The 22,079-nt window shown below is 38.4% G+C and overlaps 1 protein-coding gene across 4 annotated transcripts in view; it reads right to left on the bottom strand.

The window, feature by feature from the left end:
* Positions 1-20,083, bottom strand: part of EPS8 (EGFR pathway substrate 8, signaling adaptor) — a 197,409-nt gene extending 177,326 nt beyond the window's left edge. For 2 of the 4 annotated variants that reach the window (XM_061204962.1, XM_061204960.1), the window contains exon 1: positions 19,755-20,083. The gene's annotated coding sequence lies outside the window, so the exon portion shown is untranslated. Of the gene's footprint in view, positions 1-10,546; positions 10,676-17,533; positions 17,579-19,754 lie in introns of those variants that run through there. The other 2 variants (XM_061204968.1, XM_061204969.1) reach the window with 2 other exon arrangements.
* Between the last annotated feature and the right edge of the window lie 1,996 nt (positions 20,084-22,079).

Below are 22,079 nucleotides of genomic sequence, written 5' to 3'. Positions count from 1 at the left end.
GAGACTGGGAAATAGTTAGGATGCTGCAAAAAATATTCATACCACACAAACTTAAATAGCATAAACACAATTTAAGATCAGGAGAGCTAAAATGAGATAAACCAACTTAATCACTTTATCATATAGAAAACAGTATCTTCTTTTGGCAAGAGAAGTTCTTCTACCCCTGAATCAGCAAAGGAAAAAGAGAGATGAAAATCCCTCTCTAGGGGAAAAAAATAGATTGTTTAAGCACATGAGAAAGGCTAGAGAGAATATTATTCAAAAGGTTTTAGCAACAAGGGTAGGATATGTTTCTCAGGTTCCCAGATGGATTTTATGACTCTTGTTCCAATTACAAAAATAGAAAACTTTAGCCACTATAACTCAGCGTTACGGAGGATTAAATAAATTTCTGCAAACTCAACTGTGAACATAACACGTTTACAATGTTTTGGGAAAATAATTTCAAGCATAAGACTTTTCTTCAATATTCAGTCAACACCTTTATAGAGTCTCTACAATAAACCAGACCCTAACTTTGGCATTGGACAAGAAAGCTTTTTCAAAGTTACTACTCTTCAAAACTGTGTATGTATACACATAAATAAATAACAGCTTCTCAAATCATAAATGATATATAACAGATCACCCTTCAATCCATTTCAGTTATGCAGCTTTTCCACATATATGACTTTTCCAATGTGGCTACACATTTTGTTTTTGATGCCACAATTTACCTCTTTTTTGTAGTGTGTATCCATTAGCAAATTATTGCAGCTATAGTTATTTTTAATACTTTTGTCCTTTAACCTTTATACTAGAGTTAACTGTTTAACACACTACTATAATACAGTATTAAAGTATTCTGAATATGACTATATAGTTATCTTTACCATTGTGTTTATATTGCCATATGTTTCATATGTTTACTAATTAGGGTCCTTTCATTTTCAGCTTGAAGAACTTTCAGCCTTTCCCATCAGGCAGGTATAATGGGTGAATTCCCTCAGCTTTCGTTTGTCTGGGAAAGTCTTTATCTCTCTGTTTCTGAAGGACAACTTTACTACATAAAATACTCTTGGCTGGCAGTTTTCTCCTTTCAGCCCTTTGAATATATCATTTCACTCTCTCCTGGCCTTCAAGGTTTCTGCTGAGAAACCCACTTATATAGCTTTTTGGGGGTTCCCTCCTATCTAAGGAAGGTTTTTCTCTTGCTGCTTTTGAAATTCTCTTTGTCTTTGATTTTTTTTTTAATTTATTTATTTATTTTTGGCTGTGTTGGGTCTTCGTTTCTGTGCGAGGGCTTTCTCTAGTTGCGGCGAGCGTGGCCACTCTTCATCGCGGTGCACGGGCCTCTCACTATCGCGGCCTCTCTTGTTGCGGAGCACAGGCTCCAGACGCGCAGGCTCAGTAGTTGTGGCTCACGGGCCTAGTTGCTCCGCGGCATGTGGGATCTTCCCGGACCAGGGCTCGAACCCGTGTGCCCTGCATTGGCAGGCAGATTCTCAACCACTGCACCACCAGGGAAGCCCTTTGTCTTTGATTTTAAACAATTTTATTATAATGTGTACTGGAGTAAATCATTTGGAGCTGAAATCTGGGGGGAAATTATGAGTTTCATGAATTTAGATGCCCAATTTTCTCCCCATATTTGGTAAATTCTCAACCATTATTTCTTTAAATAAGCTTTCTGCCCCTTTCTCCCTCTCTTCTCCTTCTGGGACTTCAATAATATGTAGGTTGTTTCCCCTAATGGTATTCCATAGTTCACATAGGCTTTATTCACTATTTTTTTTTTTTTTGTACTCCTCCAAAGGGATAATTTGAAATAATCTGTCTTCTACTTCACAGATTCTTTCTTTTGCTTGATCCAGTCTGACACTGATGCCCTCTAATGCATTTTTTTTTTCATTTCATTCATCGTATTCTTCAGCTCCAGAATTTCTATTTGGTTCTTTTTTTAAGATCTCTATCTCTTTCTTAAACTTCTCCTTTTGTTCATGTATCGATTTTTTAAAATTTCACTGAATCGCTTTTCTGTGTTTTCTTGTAGGTCCCTGAGCTTCCTTAAAATAAATATTTTGAATTCTTTTACTGGGAAAAAATTGCAGATCTCCATTTGGCAGGAGGAGAGTGGGTCAGTTACTGGAAAATTATTGTGTTCCTATGGTGGTGTCATTTTTTCCTTGATTTTTTTCCTGTTCCTTGGAGTCTTGCATTGCTGTCTTTATATCTGAAGAAGCAGTCACCTCCTTCAGTCTTACTGACTGGTTTCAGGAGAGAAGGTCTTCTGGAGCCCTGTTAGGAATGCTGAGACTTTCTCAAATCTTTTTTTTTAAACACTATTTTTTTTAACTTATTTTTTAAATTAATTTATTTATTTATTTTATTTTATGGCTGCATCAGGTCTTACTTGTGGCATGCAGGATCTTCGTTGAGGCATGTGGGATCTGTTGTTGTGGCGTGCGGGCTTCTCTCTAGTTGTGGCGTGCAGGTTTTCTTTTCGCTAGTTGTGGCACGCGGGTTCCAGGGTGCGTGGGCTCCAGAGCGCATGGGCTCTGTTTGTGGCGTGCAGTCTCTCTAGTTGAGGTGCATGAGCTCAGTAGTTGTGGCACACAGGCTTAGTTGCCCCATGACATGTGGGATCTTAGTTCCCTGACCAGGGATTGAACCGGCATCCCCTGCACTGGAAGGTGGATTCTTTACCACTGGACCACCAGGGGACTCCCTCAAATCTTTTCTATGTATTCGACTGTTTCACACTTCTTGTTCCCTTTTATGAGGAAATTCTTAAGACTGCATGCCTTCTGTGGATCCTGCAAACCCAAGTCAAGTGCTGACAGCCTCCCCTTTGCTTTCCCTAGGGCAATATTGAATGCTCAAGTTTGTATGGTCTCTCCCAATTCTACAGAGTCAGGCTGGCTTTCCAGCCCTGTGCTCACTGACTTCTACAAAGGTTCACTCTCGTTGCTTCAGGGGCACACACAGGTAATTGGCCACAGGGTGGAGTATGGAGTTGTGTGTGGATGAGGCACACAGAGCATTGGGGTCACTGGGCACTCACACACTCTCACTTTCCCCTGTGGAAGAAATCATGGGCCAAGAAGGTCCTTGCTGGCACTGAACTGTGCCACCTTCAGGGAGGGGTGATGCACATAAAGTAAAACTGTTCCTGTTACCCTCTTCAATGCATGCAATCTCAGACTTCTTTCTTTTCCTCAAAATGGTATGCTGGAACTTCTCTGCTGGACTACCAGACTTCCACAAGGGCACTACTGTCCATGGGTGACTGTCAAAATAGGTACTCTTTGTGGGGAGAAAACTCTCATTCCCCCATGTGATGACATCATTCTTCTGCAGCCCAAAGGACACTCAGCCACTGACACTCTGCTCAGGCCCATAAACACTTCTTAGTCTGCAATGAGTTGGGCTCTTTTGCCTGATATAATATATATATATAAGTATATATTATATAATGTGGGTGTGTGTGGGGGGTGTGTGTGTATATATATATATATATATATATATATATATATATATATATATATATATTTTCTTCCCAGCTTATCAGCTTCACATTATTGTTTATATACCTTTCTAGAACCTCATCATCACCTTCTAATTTCTTTCTTCCTTTTTGCTCTGGGATTGGAAAAAAAGCTAAGCAAGTTTTTTCTAAAAGTTTAATAAAGAGATTTTAAATATAGGCCAAGTATTATACCGGTGACTTAAGTAGCTTGGTCTACGATTTACATCATTTTAATAATTTTTAATGCCTCCTCACTCCATGATTTAGTTCCAGCCATGGAGGGCCACCTTATTACCATCTGTATCCCCAGTGCCTAGCACTATATTAGTTTAAAAAAAAAGACAGCTGATAAATATTTTGAATAAATGAATTTTCAGCTTCCTGACCAAATTCAAGAGAGCATCAGGCTTATGACAGTACAGTCACATGAAGGCTTAGGGTGCTTAGATTTCAGGACTAATTCTGCAATAAATTAGTTGTGTGACTTAGGACAAATCATTTGACATGTCATGGTTTCACTTTCTTCATCAATAAAATGAGATAGCTGTACTACACAATCTCTAAATTTCTCATATATCTAATATTTTAATATTCTTTACCATCTACTTTGATTACTCACAGGCTTTTTCTTAACTAACTGATATTTCTTAAGTAACTAAGACACAAAATAAGTCACCTCCAGATGGCTGTTTTGGTTGGGTACTGATCTCTCACTGGCAAATACTATAGGTCTTTTTTTTTGTTGAAAGGGAGATTATGAAGGGTGCATAAGAAAGAAGCAAAAGGTTCAATATTAAAATTTTCCATACTGGTCTAATCCCAGCATTTTATCTATAAATTACAGGCTCTCCAGCCAGACATAACTTGAACGGTAAATTTCACAAGGGTAGAAAAATGGTCAGAGCGACATGTCTTGGGCAGCTGGAGGACAACCCTGAGGCATCTATGGTGCGATAAATGGACTAAGGACAAGAGAAAGGGAAATAGAATGATACTGTAAACAAACTGTCTTCCCCACAATTTCACCTCCAGGACGCTCTGGGAAAGAAAGCAGGTAAAATGGTCAAATAGTGAATAAATGAATCCCGCTCAGTTTTTCCATCACACTTTGTTTACATGTAGAAGAGAATCTCACTAACACCAAAAAGCATTTTATGCATTTATTCATTGAATATGTATTAAAACAAAAACTGAGTACATACTGTGCATCCAGCATTGTGCTAAGGCACAAGAAAGACAAAGATTATTCCGACACTTCCTCCACCTGTAAGTGTTCAGACTGGTTGGAGAGAAAAACAAGTAAACAAACCATAAAACACAACATAATTACTGCTTTAAAGTAAGTATAGGATACTATCCGGGCACAAAGAAAGGACTTTTTTTCTGGGAAAGTGATCTTTAGGCCAGATCTAAAATGATACAGACAAGCTGATGAGGATGACAGAGAGGGAACCCAGGCAGAGGAAACAGTGTGTGCAAAGTCATGGGAGAGTGAAGCTGAGCGTATTCCAGGAACTGCGATTGTTAGGGCATTTGTGGGGCACAGCAATCAAAGAGGGAGGCCTGGAGGGAAAGCAGGAGCTGTGTCACAGAGCCTCCGTTGTTTGCTATACGACAGGGACCTGGACTATGTAACGAACATATGGGGAAACAATGAGTTTTAAACAACATAAAAATATGATTAGCTGTCAGGATAGGGAAGAAGAGAGTGCCCTGTCACCCGTTTTGTAATAGGAATCAACAGGATTTGGAAACTGATCACTTAAAGGTGGCACAGGGTGATGGTTAAGGCAGAGTAAAGAGTCCAGAAAGATTCACAGACCCCTGATGTTATCATTTGGGTAACAGTGGCTCCATTTAGAGAAACAGGAAAAGAATAGAAGGAAGCTGGGTTAGGAAATAGGCAACAATGTATTTGGGGCTATGTGAAGGCCAAGGTGCCTGTGCAACATTCAGGTACAGCCAGAACTAAAGGGCCAGAGCTCAGGAGAACAGCAGTCAGAGGAGATAAAGAATTGAGAGTCAATGTTCTAATTGAAACAATGTGAGTGACTGAAGTCACCTTGGAAGATAACGAAACAGGAAATTAGATGAAGGCTGAGAAAAGAATCCCAGAAAATTCAGAAACTTCTCAACTTGTGAGTATCTAGATTATGAACAGAACCAGGAACTGAGAACCACCCCCTGCCCCCCAAAACAGTGCTGGCTCTCCCTGCTACCAACAGATGATGCTAGAACTTACTTGAGAAGATTACCACTTTGGAACAACTTTTAGATACCTATTAAACTCCAAGGAGCTGAGCTTCTGAATTAACATCTAAGTGCAGATGGGTAACAAAGGAAAGCAGGAAAGAATAGCACCATGGGAGCCAAAGGAAGAGAACATTCTTTGGGAAAAAACAAGACAAAACACTGATCATTGCAAACATATATTCATTCAGCAAATAGACAACCTACAGAGTACTAGAAACTCTAGGTGATAAAAAATTCAGTAGTGAACAAAACACAATCCATGACCTCTAACAGCTACAGCAAAACAAGTATGATAAAAACTAAATGTTTTCCTTTTGGTTTGGCCTTTAGAAGATTACAAATAACCTAGAGACATGAGCTTAGGCACCAGACTAAAGTGGGCTGACTAATGTAGGAAAAGTGAGGAAGAGGAAACAACGGGTATAAGCTTCTTGTCAAGAATCTTAGCTGGGAACAAGACAGAAAGGCAGCAGCAAGAGGCCATGAAGAGGATAGTTTCTAGCTATGCATAATACCACACCAAGAGACACATGCACTCCAAGAGCTTACTATATAAACACTCTGACTCAGACACATACATATGAGAGAAGAACAACAGTTTAAACTGACTCCATAATACACTTTATAAGCTAGAGAGGCCTAAATTATTAAAATTACATTCCAATATTATTAATTTTGATTATTAATGATTCTCTGACTACGATTTGGTCTAAGTTGAAAATTAGAAGGCAGTCATGAGGTTAAAGAACTTCAATCATCCTCAGAGGAAGAAGGAAAATGAATGAGATACCTCAGTGCATTTTGGGATTAAAGATAGGCATGGGACCAATTACCTGTTAATGGGAGATGCATGAAATATTTTAGAACTGGGTTTATGAGCCCCTTCAAGAAACGTTAGAGAGAGGTAAGAAAATGTTAGGAGTGGGAAGAGAGACATGATATGGTAGAAGCAAATAAGTATTTAGGCACAAATACTTTTCTAACAAAAATAGTGTGATTTAAATAAGTCTAGCTGATGTAAGTCTGCATCAGTTTTACCATTCCAGCAAATAATCTCCATACAAGATACTTCAACATAGCATATGACATGAACTATATACATGCTGTGAGAAAAAGAAGTTCCTATCCATATCTAGTGAGCATATATAGAGGCAAGAGGGCAATTAGATGTCATTGTATAACCAAACAAAACTGCCTCATATTGATATCTAAAATTCTCATTTTTGCAGTAACAACTTAGAAAATGTATAACGAAGGCTGGAAATCTTATGTGACTTTAATATCACATAATAAACTTCATGTATTCATAAATATTTGCCTAGTGAGAGAAAAACTGCTACCAGAAATGCACAAACTAATTTACGACAAAAGAAAAGCACGTAAATGATTCCACCACGTCTAACCAATACATTCACATTTTACCTTTTCCTTTAAGAAGAAGAGTTCAAAATTAACTTTTAGTATGCCATCAATTAAAAATAAATAAATAAGCTCTTCTGGTAATGATTTGTTTGGTAGTAATTTGTTAACACATAAGGAGGAATAGCCAAAATGAGGAAATAATTAAGTTTCCTTTTAGAACAAAAGTGCTTCTATATTACAGATCTGGCAAAACTGCAGAAATGGATTTATATATCTACCCTTCCCTCCTTCTTTCCAACCCCCCAACTTGTATACAAGTCAAGAGTTCTTTAAGCTAAGAGTATACAGCTATAACTCTCCAGTGAGGTAGACAGGGCTTGGAAATTCAGGTCACAAGGTTGCCACGGGGACTCTAATTATCTGTCTGGCAAGTTTGTATGATGTCCTACTCCTTTCTGTGATCCTGTCATATACCACCCGGTAGGCAAGATAAGGGAAAGGTTAGCAGGGCTTTCTATAATAGCTACAAAAATATTTGATCCAAATCACTAAGAATGTGGGAAAACTCAGGTACTCTTATCCTTCTACAGTCAACGTAGTAATTGATGGTCTGATAAATATTTATTCAGAACCTTTTTTGTGCACAGAAATTATTTTTTTAAAGGTCCAGTGTCAATCATGGCCCAACCCATACATGCTGACTTACAATTTAAAAACAATTCTTGATCCTGTTCCAAGCAAGCTCTTTGTAATGCAAATAAAGACATTTTTTGAAATAGATAGTTATGAATCTTTCATTCATAGTCGCTAACGAGAAACACATGAGCCAAACACATTGTGGGGATCATTTCAGTGGTGTGTAATTTGAGAGGTGTGTTAGGAAGTACTGGGCTCCACTAGAGGAGGAGGAGTCCCCATCTTTCTTTCTTGCAAGTCAAATACAAAGGCAGTGTTGCTTCAGATGATGGTCTTAAAGTTACACACATTCCAAATTCACGATAACACATATTTCCCCATCTCTAAAGTTTACCACTTTACAACCAGCCTGAGGTCTTTAGTATGACTTCATTTTATGAATAATGCCTTCTTCATTCCTAAACACTTCCAAGAAATAAAATACTGAGTAGTGTCTATAAAACTAATACAAACCATACTTGTCTGTTCTGATCTTAAGTTGACCTTAACAGTTGAAAATCTTTCAAAGGGAGTTCTGGTATACCATAATTTTTCCCACAGCTGTTTACAAATAACAAATGTTCTTTTGAGGGATGACTGTAAAATCATACGTAATTTGGAAATGGAGTTATTTTATAAATCCACAAAATCAGGATGTGTTGAAAAATATAATACAAAATGTGAATATCTTCACTCTCTTAGAAATGAAAAAGAGGGAAGGAAAAGGAAAGAGAAGAAGGACGGGAGGGAGGAAGAAGCCAGAAAGGTTATTCTTTATTTTCCACATTTTTGACCATTTACCTAGAATCTGATGCTTCTTTTAAGTTTTTTATGCTTCTTCTAATCTAGGTTTCTGACATTGTGGACTCAGTAAGGATAGCAACCTTGTCTGTCTTATTAATTACAGTAATTATTATTATTATTTAGTAATACAGGCACTTTTTAAATATTTCTTTATTGACAGATAACTTTCACTAAATGAAACAAAATTATTTTCTATTAAATAAAGCTGAATATGTCCAGAACTGTTTGATCAAGAAACTAGATTGGGTTGAATTAAGCCAATGTGCCTGCTAATAGTTTAGCCAAATCCTTAATCTCACTTAACTATCTCGTATAAGCATATCACAAAAGGATCACTGGAGAAAACTGAAATGAATCAAACAAGATCTATCACCACAACAACAAAACTCACCCTCACATACAAAAGACCTTTCAGTATGTACTTTATTGTATTCAATATGCATTTTGTACACATGCATATTGTACACATCCCTCTTCCATAACTTTCCTTTTAAAGGAAATTTTACCCCAGTATTATCCTTCCCAGTGATTGCTATAGCTGACAGCAGTAACAGAACTTAGTAAGAGTAAGGGGGAAATAGGAAGCTAAGGCGATCACAGCTAGAAGCTTTTAAAAGTTCTTTCAGAAAAAAAAAAAAAATTAGTGTCTTTTGCCTTTAAAATTAAGCCAAGTTCTCAAATCAACTCCTTGCAAAATTCTACACACTCCCGTGCTCCTTCGGAAGAGAGAAAAACCCAGCAGGTTTAGATCAGCTACCTCATCTTAAAAGCTTCCCCGCAAATTTATATCCACTCTCTCAGGATCACAGAACTAAACCCACCTCTATGGACAGCAAGCATTTGTTACATTACACCTAATACCCAAAATCCAATGAATGTCCGCATTAGCCTAATAAAATCAGTGTTAGCCAGAAAGATCTGGCTGTTAAATCTTGCAAGAACAGGGACAGTTCAGAACCCAACTTTACTTTATGTTTATTTACTGAATAAATAGTTAACACATACTTCTCACAAACAATACATTGTTCTTTACAGTATATATAATCAAAGTTCCCCATATGTAGTTCATGAACAGCACAGTGGTGGTAAAAACAGCCTATAGGTTCTTGGGAAATTTTAGCGTTTCTACTTTTGTTACTGCCAAACTATTTCTATTATCTATCAGATTCTACCACCACTAGTTTTCCCGATCATTTTACCACTTAATCCATTAGTTTGGAATCTTTTAGTTTGGAATCTTTTAGGTTAATCATATAAATGCCTTTGAAAACCATAAATATAACACAATATATAATCAGTAGCCACTGGGCTAAATTATACCATATTCTCAGGCCTTCTACTCTGTAGTACAGTGATAGCTCACAAAAATCAAACTTCAAATATTCCAACTGCCTGGGAAAGAGAGAAAACGGAAATAACTCTAGGTAACAGATATAGGTAAGGTGTGGGAGGGGAGGCTTTGGAGGCAAGATGAGGAAACTCCCCCACCGTGCTGCATGTGCAGGATCTTAGTTCCCTCACCAGTGATCCAACCCGTGCCCCCTGGAGTGGAAGGGCGCAGTCTTAACCACGGGCCACCAGGGAAGTCCCAAGATGAGGAAACGTTTATTCCTATTTGAAGACCCTTTAGAAGACCATGGACTATTCCATATAAAATTTTTTTTTATATTATACAAATTTACTTGACAAATATTTGAATTCAAATTCTAAAATTCCCTACAGTGTTAAGGGGCTCCTACAAAACAAAATGTTAACAAAAAAAGTCACTAGCATATATTCTAATATACACACAAAACTATGGTGGATCTTTTCTAATTTGTACAAAAACTGAATGGTGTTAAGATGCATTCCAGCTGAAGTCAGTCACTGTGAATGTATTTAGTCTGGACAAGATTTCATTATCTTCATAATGAGACTTTACTTCCAAAATAATTTACTTACTACCCAAGTAAGATGAAGGTGATGAGGGCTTCAATCACTCCTTTGTTTCAAACTCTCCAGCAGCCTAAACTTAACCTTCAATGTCATAACCACCATGAATGTCTCCTTTATTCCGATTTCACTCTCCACGGCTGAGATCTCACCAGGCAGTGAGAAAGAGCTCAAATTGTAACTGGAAAGATAGCAAAGTTATGAAAGATACATTTTTCAGCTAACGTCATTTGGGCGCTGAAAAAAGAGGTCGAACACTGGGGCTGGAGGATGGGGTAACGCAGGAAGGAGGGAAGCAGGATGGAGAAGGGGGTGTCAAGGGAAAACCCACATGGTCATTTATCTGCTTCAAGATTTTTATAAGACTATTTCCTTCATGAGACCATGGAAAATCTTAAGGATTAAGGTGAAAAATGTGAAATACAGTCAAGTGCATAGACGTTTTAATAAATGGTGCTAAAACTTTTATTTCAGTCATTTGCATAAGAAATATATGAAAATGTAAAATAACAGAAAAAGAAGAAATGGTACTTTAAACCCTTAATTTCTCCTATAATTCTATAAAGATAGCAAATATACTAATGTACAAAAAAAATTGAGAACTAATTATTCCTAAATTTAAATGAAGTTATAAATGTTTTCATATCATTCTTTATACATTATTGTTCAGGGTTGGCTCCCATGGATCATTCACTTAAAAACAGAAGAGATAAGACTTTAAGCAAATCTGTGAATTCATGCACATTAAAATCTTTAGAGGGTTATTTTCCTCAATAATTAAAAAAACACCCTCTTTAATATACATCCTTCAGGCATACATATTAATTCCACACCTTTACATGCATGAGTATCATGTGAATAATGCTACAAGATTTGGCCTAATGACTAGATTTTTATCACAGAAAGGATTGCATTGCTTTTAAATTATTCAGAGTCTAACAAGGCCCCACAAAAGAGCTAAATAAAAGAACTACCAACAAAATTAATGTTCTCTCTCGACTAAAAGGATCCTGAGATGTAAAAAATATATAACCTAGCCACAGTACACAAACTAAACAGACTTTACATCAGAAGTTCTGATAATGTAGATAAATACACTAAAATAATAAGACAAATCAACCTAAAGATAGGGTTTCTAAATTCATATTTCTAAATTAAAAAGTAATAATTCTAAATCCCAATATACAATTGTTCATAAAACAGTTAAAAGTTTTTAAAACATACTGGAAAAAGAAACTGGAGATTACACATACACACACACACACAAACAAGATTAGCACGCTTATTTGGGGGGAAAAATCTATATAGCTACAATAATGTTCTGTTTTCTTCCATATATGAAAGTTAAATGTATCCTCTTTCTCTTTCATCACAAGTATATCTTTCTTAAAATTTAAAAGTCAACATACTTAAAACCATCTTATTATATGTTCATGTCTAAGATTACCATTAACTTCAAATGTCAAAATTATGGTAGAAAATTAAATTGTGTTCAATGTCATCTCAAAAGTGACAAATTTCATCCATATTTTTCTTTATGGATTTGTTTTGCTGCTTATACTTTTTTAAACATTTATTTTCTAATGAAAAATATTAGAAACAATTACAATATTACAAAACATTATAAATATTAGAATCCACAGAAAAAAATTACAGTGTTTAATGATCACAAATGTTATATTTCAGACACTGGAAACATTCTATGTTGCATTAAACCAATACATATATCAATAATATGCATGTATTTCTAGGATAAGGAATAATAGTCTAATGGTGATACAGAAGTAATACTCTAATGGTGCTAATAAAGGATCTTCTAAATAAAATGAAATTCATATCAATAGTCTTCAATAGAGGACTTTGAAAATATCTTTTTCCCTCTACTTAAATATAAACTTCTCTTCCTTCTATTGATCTTTTTTTTCCCCCTTTTTTTCTCCTTATATTAAAAACACAATTTTCAAATACAAAACTCTGACCTCTTATCAAGCACATAATTCATTCACTTAACAGATTATTTTAGAACGTTCCTAAGTATTATGTTTCAGGTTCTGTTGAGAAACTGCTCATGGTTCTTAGAATTCTGGATTGGCTCAAATAGGACTAGATCCCGCCTTTGTGGGATATTAGATTCTTATGTTTCCATGCTACTAAATATAAGAATGGTTCAATAAACCATGATGGAAAAGTATACATACATATATATATATACACACACACACACATATATGTATATATAACTGAATCACTTTGCTGTACACCAGAAACTAACACAACATTGTAAATCAACTATACTTCCATTTAAAAAACTTAAATTAAAATTTAAAAAAAATATGGTTTGAGAGAGGACCTCTGATTTCACCCAAACACACAAGTGCTCTTTCTTAATAAAATCACTTGAGTGTCACAGGACTGAAAAAGAACACAAGAATTTACCTGCTACATAAAGGATGAAAGTCACACGATTAGTAGAAGGGATTCGTGCAATTCTTCAAACAGGTTTGGTACCTTTATTCTCTCCTACTCCAATGTAATGACTATTGTATTGTTGCTTATAAAAATGAAAAATAACTGCTTATTCAGTTCTTTCTAATAATCCTGGAGTCTCCGTCTGTGAAAACACGCAGAATTCCCCACCACTCCCATCATGCCCACCCATTCTGCACACGTCACATTTATTTATCTTTCTGCGTGGAATGCCCTGGAGTCCCACCTCATACTCTCATTCTTGACCTCAAAAATTTATCCTATAAAAGTCAAGGGTCAGCGCTTCCCTGGTGGCGCAGTGGTTGAGAATCCGCCTAGCAATGCAGGGGACGCTGGTTTGATCCCTGGTCTGGGAAGATCCCACATGCCGAAGAGCAACTAAGCCCGTGCGCCACAACTACTGAGCCTGTGAGCCACAACTACTGAAGCCCGTGCGCCTGGAGCCCATGCTCCGCAACAAGAGAAGCCACCGCAATGAGAAGCCCGCGCACCGCAACGAAGAGTAGCCCCAGCTCGCTGCAACTAAAGAAAGCCCACGCACAGCAACAAAGACCCAACGCAACTAAAAGTAAATACGTAAATAAATTTATTTTAAAAATTGTCAAGGGTCACATCCCCAGTAAAGACTTTTCTGACTCCCTCAACCACCGTGAGCCTCTCCCTCCTCCTATGCACTGAGATATAAAGATAAACGTGTACATTTTTTTCTCTTGTTCACTTAGCCTACTCCCAAAAACTGTGTCAAGTAGGTACTGTTATTGTTTCCACTTCTTAGACAAGAAAACTAAGGCAAAGAAGGTCTCTCTGATTGCAAAGCCCATTGCTTATTTGTTTAATACATACTCCATTTAGCTCCACACTCTACTGAAATGGTTGCCTGGTTGCCTCCATTCTCTGGGTTCCCTGAAAGCAGAGATCCTGTCTTATTCGCCTCTGTGTTTCCGGTGTCTGGCACAGAACAGATACTCAACAAATGCTCAATAAATGACGAATGAATGAATAAATGAAATGTAATTACGTTCAACTTCCTGTGTGAAGAAAAAATCATCCCCTTCTAAACATTCTAAACAAACTTCTGTAAAAAGTATATTTAGTGCTGATTTCATCCAGCAAACAGTCTGTGAGTGCATAGCACATGTGATGTGCTGTGCTTAAAGATCATTGAGACTCAATTCCCTGCCCTCAAGAAACTTATAATTCAGAGAGGCAAAGGGATAAACAACTAGCTAATGCTACCATTGCTTGTTCTATTTTTCCTAATCCTCCACAACTTCCTCTCTTTAAAGGAACTCCATTCTTTATAAACATGTTCCAATACCTCATACCTCTGGGTCAGTGGGATGTAGATCAGTCAACAGGAAAAAAAAGTTAAAAGAATCTCCATGGATCTCAAAAACACAATCTTTTGAGCCATTCTCGATTAGATCAGTAGTCATTTAAGTAGTGTACAGTGTTAAAGAAAAGGATAAAATCAAAGACATACTAATACTATCCTAGCACTTTTTCATTTACTAGAGATAGCATAGCAAAGCGAAAAGAACATGGGTTTTGGAGTCAGAAAGATCAGGATTTCCATCCCAGCTCTGTCCCTCTCTCCCCATGTGGACCACAGACAAGTCATTTTATCTTTCTGAGCCTATTTCTTACCTGTAATATGGAAATAAGGAGAACTGCCTTAAAGAGCTCTTGTAAGAGTTAAAAGAGATAATGTATGTAATGCCTCCCATACCAAAGATGCTAGTTTTATGATGTCTGATCTCTCTAGATGCTTCCTGAAGGGTATTGGTTCTAATTGTAATTTAACAATACTTCTGGCCCCAATATCAACAACACAAAGTGTTGACCAAAAGAAAGGTACTTGAAAAAAAGCCACTTGAAAAAAGGCAAGAGGAGTGGTATGGGATAAGATTCAAAACCAGTTAAGTCTCAAGTTTCTAGATGGTGTGTATATCATCTGCCTCTTCTCGGCATACACCCTGCAAATCTCTTATTTCAGATCTTTTTTGTGAAAAATAAAGCTTTATTAATTATTTCTACGATTAGATTTCAAATAACTGACATATGTTACTCTGTATTAACAATTCTGTTTTCCACAAAGAAGAATCTCTGATTTAGTGAGGAAGAAGGAAATGAATTATATATGATGTCCAGGAATCAATCTCAGCATATAGTCTACGCAGTATTACATTTTGGTTTCCAAATCATTTCTCAACTGTTTCTTTTAAGCAATTTCACAAAACATGTAAAAAAAAATCAAATAAAAACACTTTCCTTTCCATCCTGAACCTAATATATAATCTACTTGATTTAAAAATCACATTAATTTGCTACCAGTACAACTCGAAGTCCATGGACAAAAAAGTGAATCTAGACACTTAACTTTTCACAAAAAGTGAAAAGTCTCTTTTCGTACACTTTTCACAAAAAATAACTCAAATGGGTCACAGATATAAATGTAAAACTAAAAAACTTCTAGGGGCAGAAAAGCAGGATAAAATCTAGGAGGTCTAGAGTCTGAAAATGAGTTTTTAAATACAGCACCAAAGCTTATCCATGAAATTGATAAGTTGGTCTTTATTAAAATTAAAAACATTTGCTGTGTAAAGACACTGTTAAGAGAACAAAAAGACAAGCCAGACTGGAAAAACATATTTGCAAAACAAATATCTGATAAAGTGCTTGTACCAAAAATGTATAAACAATTCTCAAAACTCAAAAATAGGAAAACAGACAACCCTATTAAAAATGGGCAAAAGTTCAGAACAGACATCTCACCAAAGAAATGGAAAATAGCATATGAAAAGATGGTTAACATTAAATGTCATTATGGAAAGGGCAAATTAAAGCAATGAGATATTACTATATACTTATTAGAATGGATAAAATCCAAAAAACTGACAATACCAAATGTTGGCAAGGATGAGGAGCAACAGGAGCTTGCATTCACTGTTGGTGGGAATGCAAAATGGTACAGCCACTCTGGAAAACAGATTGGCAATATGTTACAAAGCTAACCAGAATCTTACCATATGATCCAGCAATCATGTTCCTAGGTATTTACCCAACTGATCTGGAAACTTATGTCCACATAAAAATTTACCCATGAATTTTCATTGCAGCTTTACTCATAGTGGCCAAAAACCAGAGGCAAGCAAGATATCCTTCAATAGATGAATAGATACACAAACTGTGATACATCCATACAATGCAATATTATTACATGATAAAAAGAAATGAGGTATCAAACTACAAGAAAACATGAATGAAACTTCAATGCACATTGCTAAGTGAAAGAAGCTAATCAGAGAAGGCTATATGATTCTAATTATATGATGTCCAGAAAAGGCAAAACTATAGAGACTGCAAAAAAATCAGGGGTTGCCGGGGGAAGGGGGTTAAGGGAGTGATATGTGAAATACAGAAGATTTAATAATCTGTTGAAATTATTCTGTATGATAATAGATACATGAAATTGCTCATTTGTCAAAACTCACAGAACGTCACAGGACAAAGAGTGAAACAATATACGCAAATTTTAAAAAAATCATGTAGAAGGTCTGGGGATCCCAAAATAGGATGTAGATTGTGACAAAAGTATCTACCTGTATCATACATGTGTGCAACAACCTCATTAAAGGAATAGGAGGAAAAGGAATGGAATCTGTAAGACTAATTGGAATCCATAAAATCTAAAAATCTATATAATCTAAAAATCTACAAAATGTACTGCACATAAGCAATGTACTCTAGTTGATAAAGCTGTTCCCCCTCTTTGTGAAGGGAGCACAGGTTAACAATTTTGATACCACTATACACATATAATGGGTTTGAACAATTAAGTAAATGGATGGCAGGTGGTGGAAGCCAGGTTTCTTCTCCCTATTAGAATGAGTTTACAGATAAGCAAGGGGAGAAATCCAGGATGATATAGGTGGTAATGGATCAGGTAAAGTAAGAGACAACCGTAGGAACTCATATTTACCTTAAAATAGATACACATGGTTACGCAGAGAAACATGTACCCCTGTAAGAGTACATACAGGGCTTGGATACACACATATGTATTTCCTGCTGTCAGATGAGAGGGCCTAGAAGTAATGACACCTCAGTAGCAACAAGAATACCTAGAACCCAGATCTTTCTTGGCTTCCAACACCATTTCCCGAGAAGATGAACCAGATTCTTTCTGGCTGACTCTCGGGCTGGGGCAGGAAATGGAAATATACAAGATAATCCTGGAGCATCTTTTAATGTTAAAAGTAAGGAAGTGATCTTTTAAAAAACTTACATTAATGGAGATATGTCAAAGGAGAACAGGAACCAACTGAAAGAGCTCCCAATGGGCAAAGCTGAAACAATTTGCGGAACAAAATTAAGTAGTATTGGATTATAACCCGAAGTATAAATATATATCCAGGAGGCCAGACCAATACAAGCAAATGATTGAGTAAATTAACAAATGGGGAAAAAAGACAAATCTGCCATTCAAAAGAATTCCCAACAACTTACATAAATACTCCACCCTCAAGGAGAAGCATAACTCTCCACTCCTTAAGTATGGGCTGTTCACAGTGACTTCCTTCTAAGAAAAAGCATTGAAAGAAAGAAAAAGAGTAAGTTTTCAGTGCAGAAAACTACTACTACTGCAGCCAGGTGCTCAAGATCAATATCAACAGTGATAAATCATGTTGGATAGTATGGACCCTTCATATTATATGATAAAAGTAGCACTTTACCTCTGTGATCTTCCCCTCCAAAACCCAAAACCTCAGTCTGATGAGAAGAACAATATTAGAGGAATGCCTATAGAGAGCATTCAACAAAATTCAACCTGACCAGTACTCCTCAAAACTGTGAACAGCATCCAAAACAGGCAAAGTCTAGCAAACTAAAAAGTATAAGCATAGATTTAAAAATTGAAAGCAGGAAAAGCTAGAGATAAAAACAAAATGAAATCTTTACATTTGATCAGAAGCAAGCAAAGTGGTCAAAATTCAGCATTAGATTCCCAATAGGGAACAAATAAGAATAAACCATTTTGAGAATCTTCGCTCTGAAAACAACTTAAAGTATTCCCCTGGTATTAATAAAAGGCTGAAAATTACTATATAATGATAGTCAATGACACTGGAAAGTGGGAGAAAAAAAAAGATTACAAAGAGAATGTATCAAATATTGTGAACAGTGGTTATCTCACAACAGTGGAATTAAAAGCAAGTTATCTTTCCTTCTTTTCTTTTTTTCTGCTGTGAAGAGAATGACTTGGGGAATTTTTTAAAGTATTAATCTCTGAATTCTGCACTAAAGGCATTCTATAAAATGTTATTACATTTGTGATACATTCTACCCTACCCTTTACATGGCAAGTCTATAAAGTGGGTTATTTTTCAAATTGGTAATTAAAACTGTGACCCCATGACCAAAAATTTTCCACACCAGCCACTTAAGAACTATAGTAATATGTCCAGAAAACTCCAATTCCTAGAAAATCTATACTAGGTGAGAAAGGATGACATTGACTTTAATTTTCAATGACCACATGATCTAAATTACTAGTTCACACTTTCCAAAACCCAAGTCGCTGTAGAAGAATGATATCCTTTCAACGGAAATAAATTAGAAGCAATACACAACACAGTTACTTTGTATATAAAGAAGCCTTCTGGGAATCCTAATTCTTCTATCTCCCAAAAAAATAAAGCCAAAATCAAACTAGTCACATGCCTCTGAAACCAAGTTTTATCTGAACTCTTAAGACATTAGCTATTCCTCTTATCATCTGAGGCGAGAACTGAAACCTTAAAAAGGAAAGCAAGAATACATGTCATTGAAATATGTTTTGTAAAGGTGGATTCCAATTCCTAATGCTCTACCGCTCTTGACGTCTATGGATTTCAATTCCTAATACCTAATACAGCATCCTACCCCCAAAGAGAGTCCAGCGATGCAACGGGTACTACGGGGAAAGAAGGATTTGAGAAACAGTGCAAAGGAAGGGAACAACCCGTGCCAAGATTCTGCATACAGGTAGTCCTTGAAAGGAAAGTATAAAGTGAGAACATAGGAGGAGCGGGCAGGGTCTTGGAAATCCACTCCAAAGGCATTCACTGACAAAGACACCAGAAGGGCTGTCTCCCCAAAAGTAAAATGGTGAGTGAGCGGAGTGGAGCCCGCTACGAAAGGAAAGTCACCAGGAATTAAGAGTGACAACTATGCACAAACAACAAGCTCTCTCGAAATTCGAGGGGGTATACGATGGTGGGACCTTGGTGCAAAGTGTCAATTGGAAAAGACCTTTCCCCCATTTGGGGGTGGGGAGGGTAGCTCTCGAAACCCCAAGTCTAAGACAAGCCAGGAGAAGAATACTCGTTCTGGAGTCGCCCCACTGACCAGAGAAGCGCAGGTGTATCTGCAGAAGCTCAGGTTACCGGGAAATATGGCAAGGACGGTGTGCATCTTCTCTGCTCACCGTGCAGGAGCCCCGGGCGCGGCGGGCGACCGAGGGTCGGCACCGGCTCCGGGCGCCCCGGGACCCGCCCGCGAACGCACTTCGGCGGCAGCGCCCTCGCACACCTGGCTCCCGACACCAGTTGAAAGCAGTCAAAGTGAATGAAGGCGGACGCGGCGCCTGGCACCACTCCATCCCGGCACACAAAGGCGGATTTTGAAAATCTAGGGAGAGTCCGAGCCGCCGGACCCCGGCGGGCGCCTTTCGCCGAGGGGCTCTTACCTCGGATCTGCCCTCGGGGCCGCGGCTTCCCCGGAGGCGCCTCGAACTCACACCCGGCGGGAGGCGGCCGGGAGAAAGCCCCCGACTCGGACCGCGCCCTCCCAATCCTCCGGGAGCCGCCCAGCCGCCGTCTGCGCCCGGCCGAGGAGACGCGGTCTCCGGGGCGAGCTCAGCGCTGGCCTCACGCTCGGCTAGAACGCCTGGCCCGCCGCTGCCGCCGCCGGGGAAGTCTGGAGCTGCCCGCCCGCTCGCTCACCCGCTCGCCTAAGCCGGCCGCGCGCCGCGCATGCCCAGTACATCTCGGGGAGCGAGCCCGCGAGCGCGCGCCGCGCGGCCGGGAGCCGCTCCGCTCTCCGGGTCTTGGCGGCAGCCGAGGCGCGGAGCATCTGGTCGACCGCAGCGCTGGAGGAGAACTGGCCGGCGGGGCCGGGTGAGCGGGAGAGGGAAGGTAGGAGAGAGGGCAGGGCAACGCGCCGAGTTATCAAGGCCGCGATCAAAGCCGTACCGAAGTTCTGAGCCGCCGACGGGTTTCCAGAAGTGCCCTAGCAGGACCCACTAGCAGCTGGGAGGCGTGAGAAGGAGTAGAGCGCGAGGAGAGGTTTGCCCCGGGCAAGAGTGGATGCTCCCGGCTGAGGGAGCGCGCCAGTTACAGCGCCCCAGGTCTTAGTGTGCAATTCGTGGCCACTAACATGAGAGCAGTAAACCTGCAACACCCAAAGACCCTCCAGCCTTGGTCTTCCTGCTGGGACCCTCCCACCTATTTTTCCCCTTTTGTCGCTTCCTTTTTTTTTTTTAATCTCCTCAACTCATGCCGTAAACTGGTGGCACCCAAGGGCCTCCATTCGGTCCCGGGGAGTCTCCAAACTACCGGTCCTTAGCTGCAAGCAGCAAGCCCAGACCCGCATCTGCCGCATTGCACGCCTGCCTTGGATCCGATTTTTCTCGTAGCTCTTGCCAAGAGCCTGATGTGGTTTGAAGTAGTGGAGGCTTCTTTCACATAATGCCTCTCGTGACCTAACCAACTTTATAACCTTCTTCTCCCCCCAGTAGCCCCTGGAGCCACTAAGTGAGAAGTCCTTCCATCTGTGACATTGCATTTGCTTCTTCTTGAAACTCCAGCTTTGTCATAGGTATGACCCCCTCCTTTCTAACTTCTTTAAGGTCATTTGACTCTCAGAAATCAACGAAAGTCTATAAAATAAACTTGGTTAAAGTAGATTGGACCTGCTTGTTTTGTGAAGCAAGGGAGAAGCGCAGTCAGGGGAAAGAGAGATTTCAAACCAAGATGGGAAATAAAACCATTATCCTAAAAGTTGGATCAGACCTTAAGTCCAGTCTGCTATCTTAAGTAGAAATCCTCTCTCCAATGTTTTCACTACACCATCAACCACTTAAACTTTTCCATTGTTGGAAATCTCTATTTTTAGCAATATTATGTATAATTATAATTTTCCTCGAGTACCTATGCCAGGAACTAAGCCATTTTTATATTATTATTTCTAATCCTTAAAATGAGATGAGCCTTGTTATACCTACTTAGCAGGAAAATGAAGCTCAGAAGTTTCATTCCTTTTGCCAAAGCCAATGCTGATGCCAGAATTAAAATCCAGGGTTGCTTAACTCTAAAGTTTGTGTCATTTGATTTGTGAACATCAAATCAACTTCCCTTAACTTACACCACTGGTGCTGGTTCTGCCCCTAAGAGCCACACAAAATTAATCTCATTTCTTATAGACATTGCAAGCCTTAAAATATTTGAACCAACTATTAAGTGACTACCAGATCTTCTCATATTTTCCTCTTCTTCAAAATCTCTAGAACCTTTCATTGTTCTTCAAATGCAATGGTGATCCCTCATAACCACACTCCATACCCTGCTTTGAATGTGCTTTGATTTTTCACTTTTCTCCTTAAATTGTACGCTCAGAAGAGAACACAACATTCAAATACAGTGGGCTGAGAACCGAGTCACACAGGGATCAGCCTCTTTGATCCAAGCATACCCTGACAATAATGCATCCCAAACTTGTATTAGGTTTTTTAGCGAGCATATTACAGAGAGTCAGATCAAATATCCAAGTCAATTTCACATAGATGACAATTAAACCATATCTTTCACCTTACATAGTCTGTACTTCCATAATTTAATGTTTAAACCTAATTTTTACCTTTAAACCATATTAAATTTCATCTTGTTTGTTTTAGGACATAATTTCAGATTTTAAAATGTTATTATTAGCGATCACTTTTAATTTATAACATCTGTAAATTTAATGAACATGCCTTCTTTGTTTCCACCTAAGTCTAATAAAAAAAAAAAAGTTA

This window comes from Eubalaena glacialis, chromosome 11 (assembly GCF_028564815.1).
Source record: "Eubalaena glacialis isolate mEubGla1 chromosome 11, mEubGla1.1.hap2.+ XY, whole genome shotgun sequence".
NCBI classification, from domain to species: domain Eukaryota; kingdom Metazoa; phylum Chordata; class Mammalia; order Artiodactyla; family Balaenidae; genus Eubalaena; species Eubalaena glacialis.
This window is presented reverse-complemented; position numbering and strand designations above follow the sequence as displayed.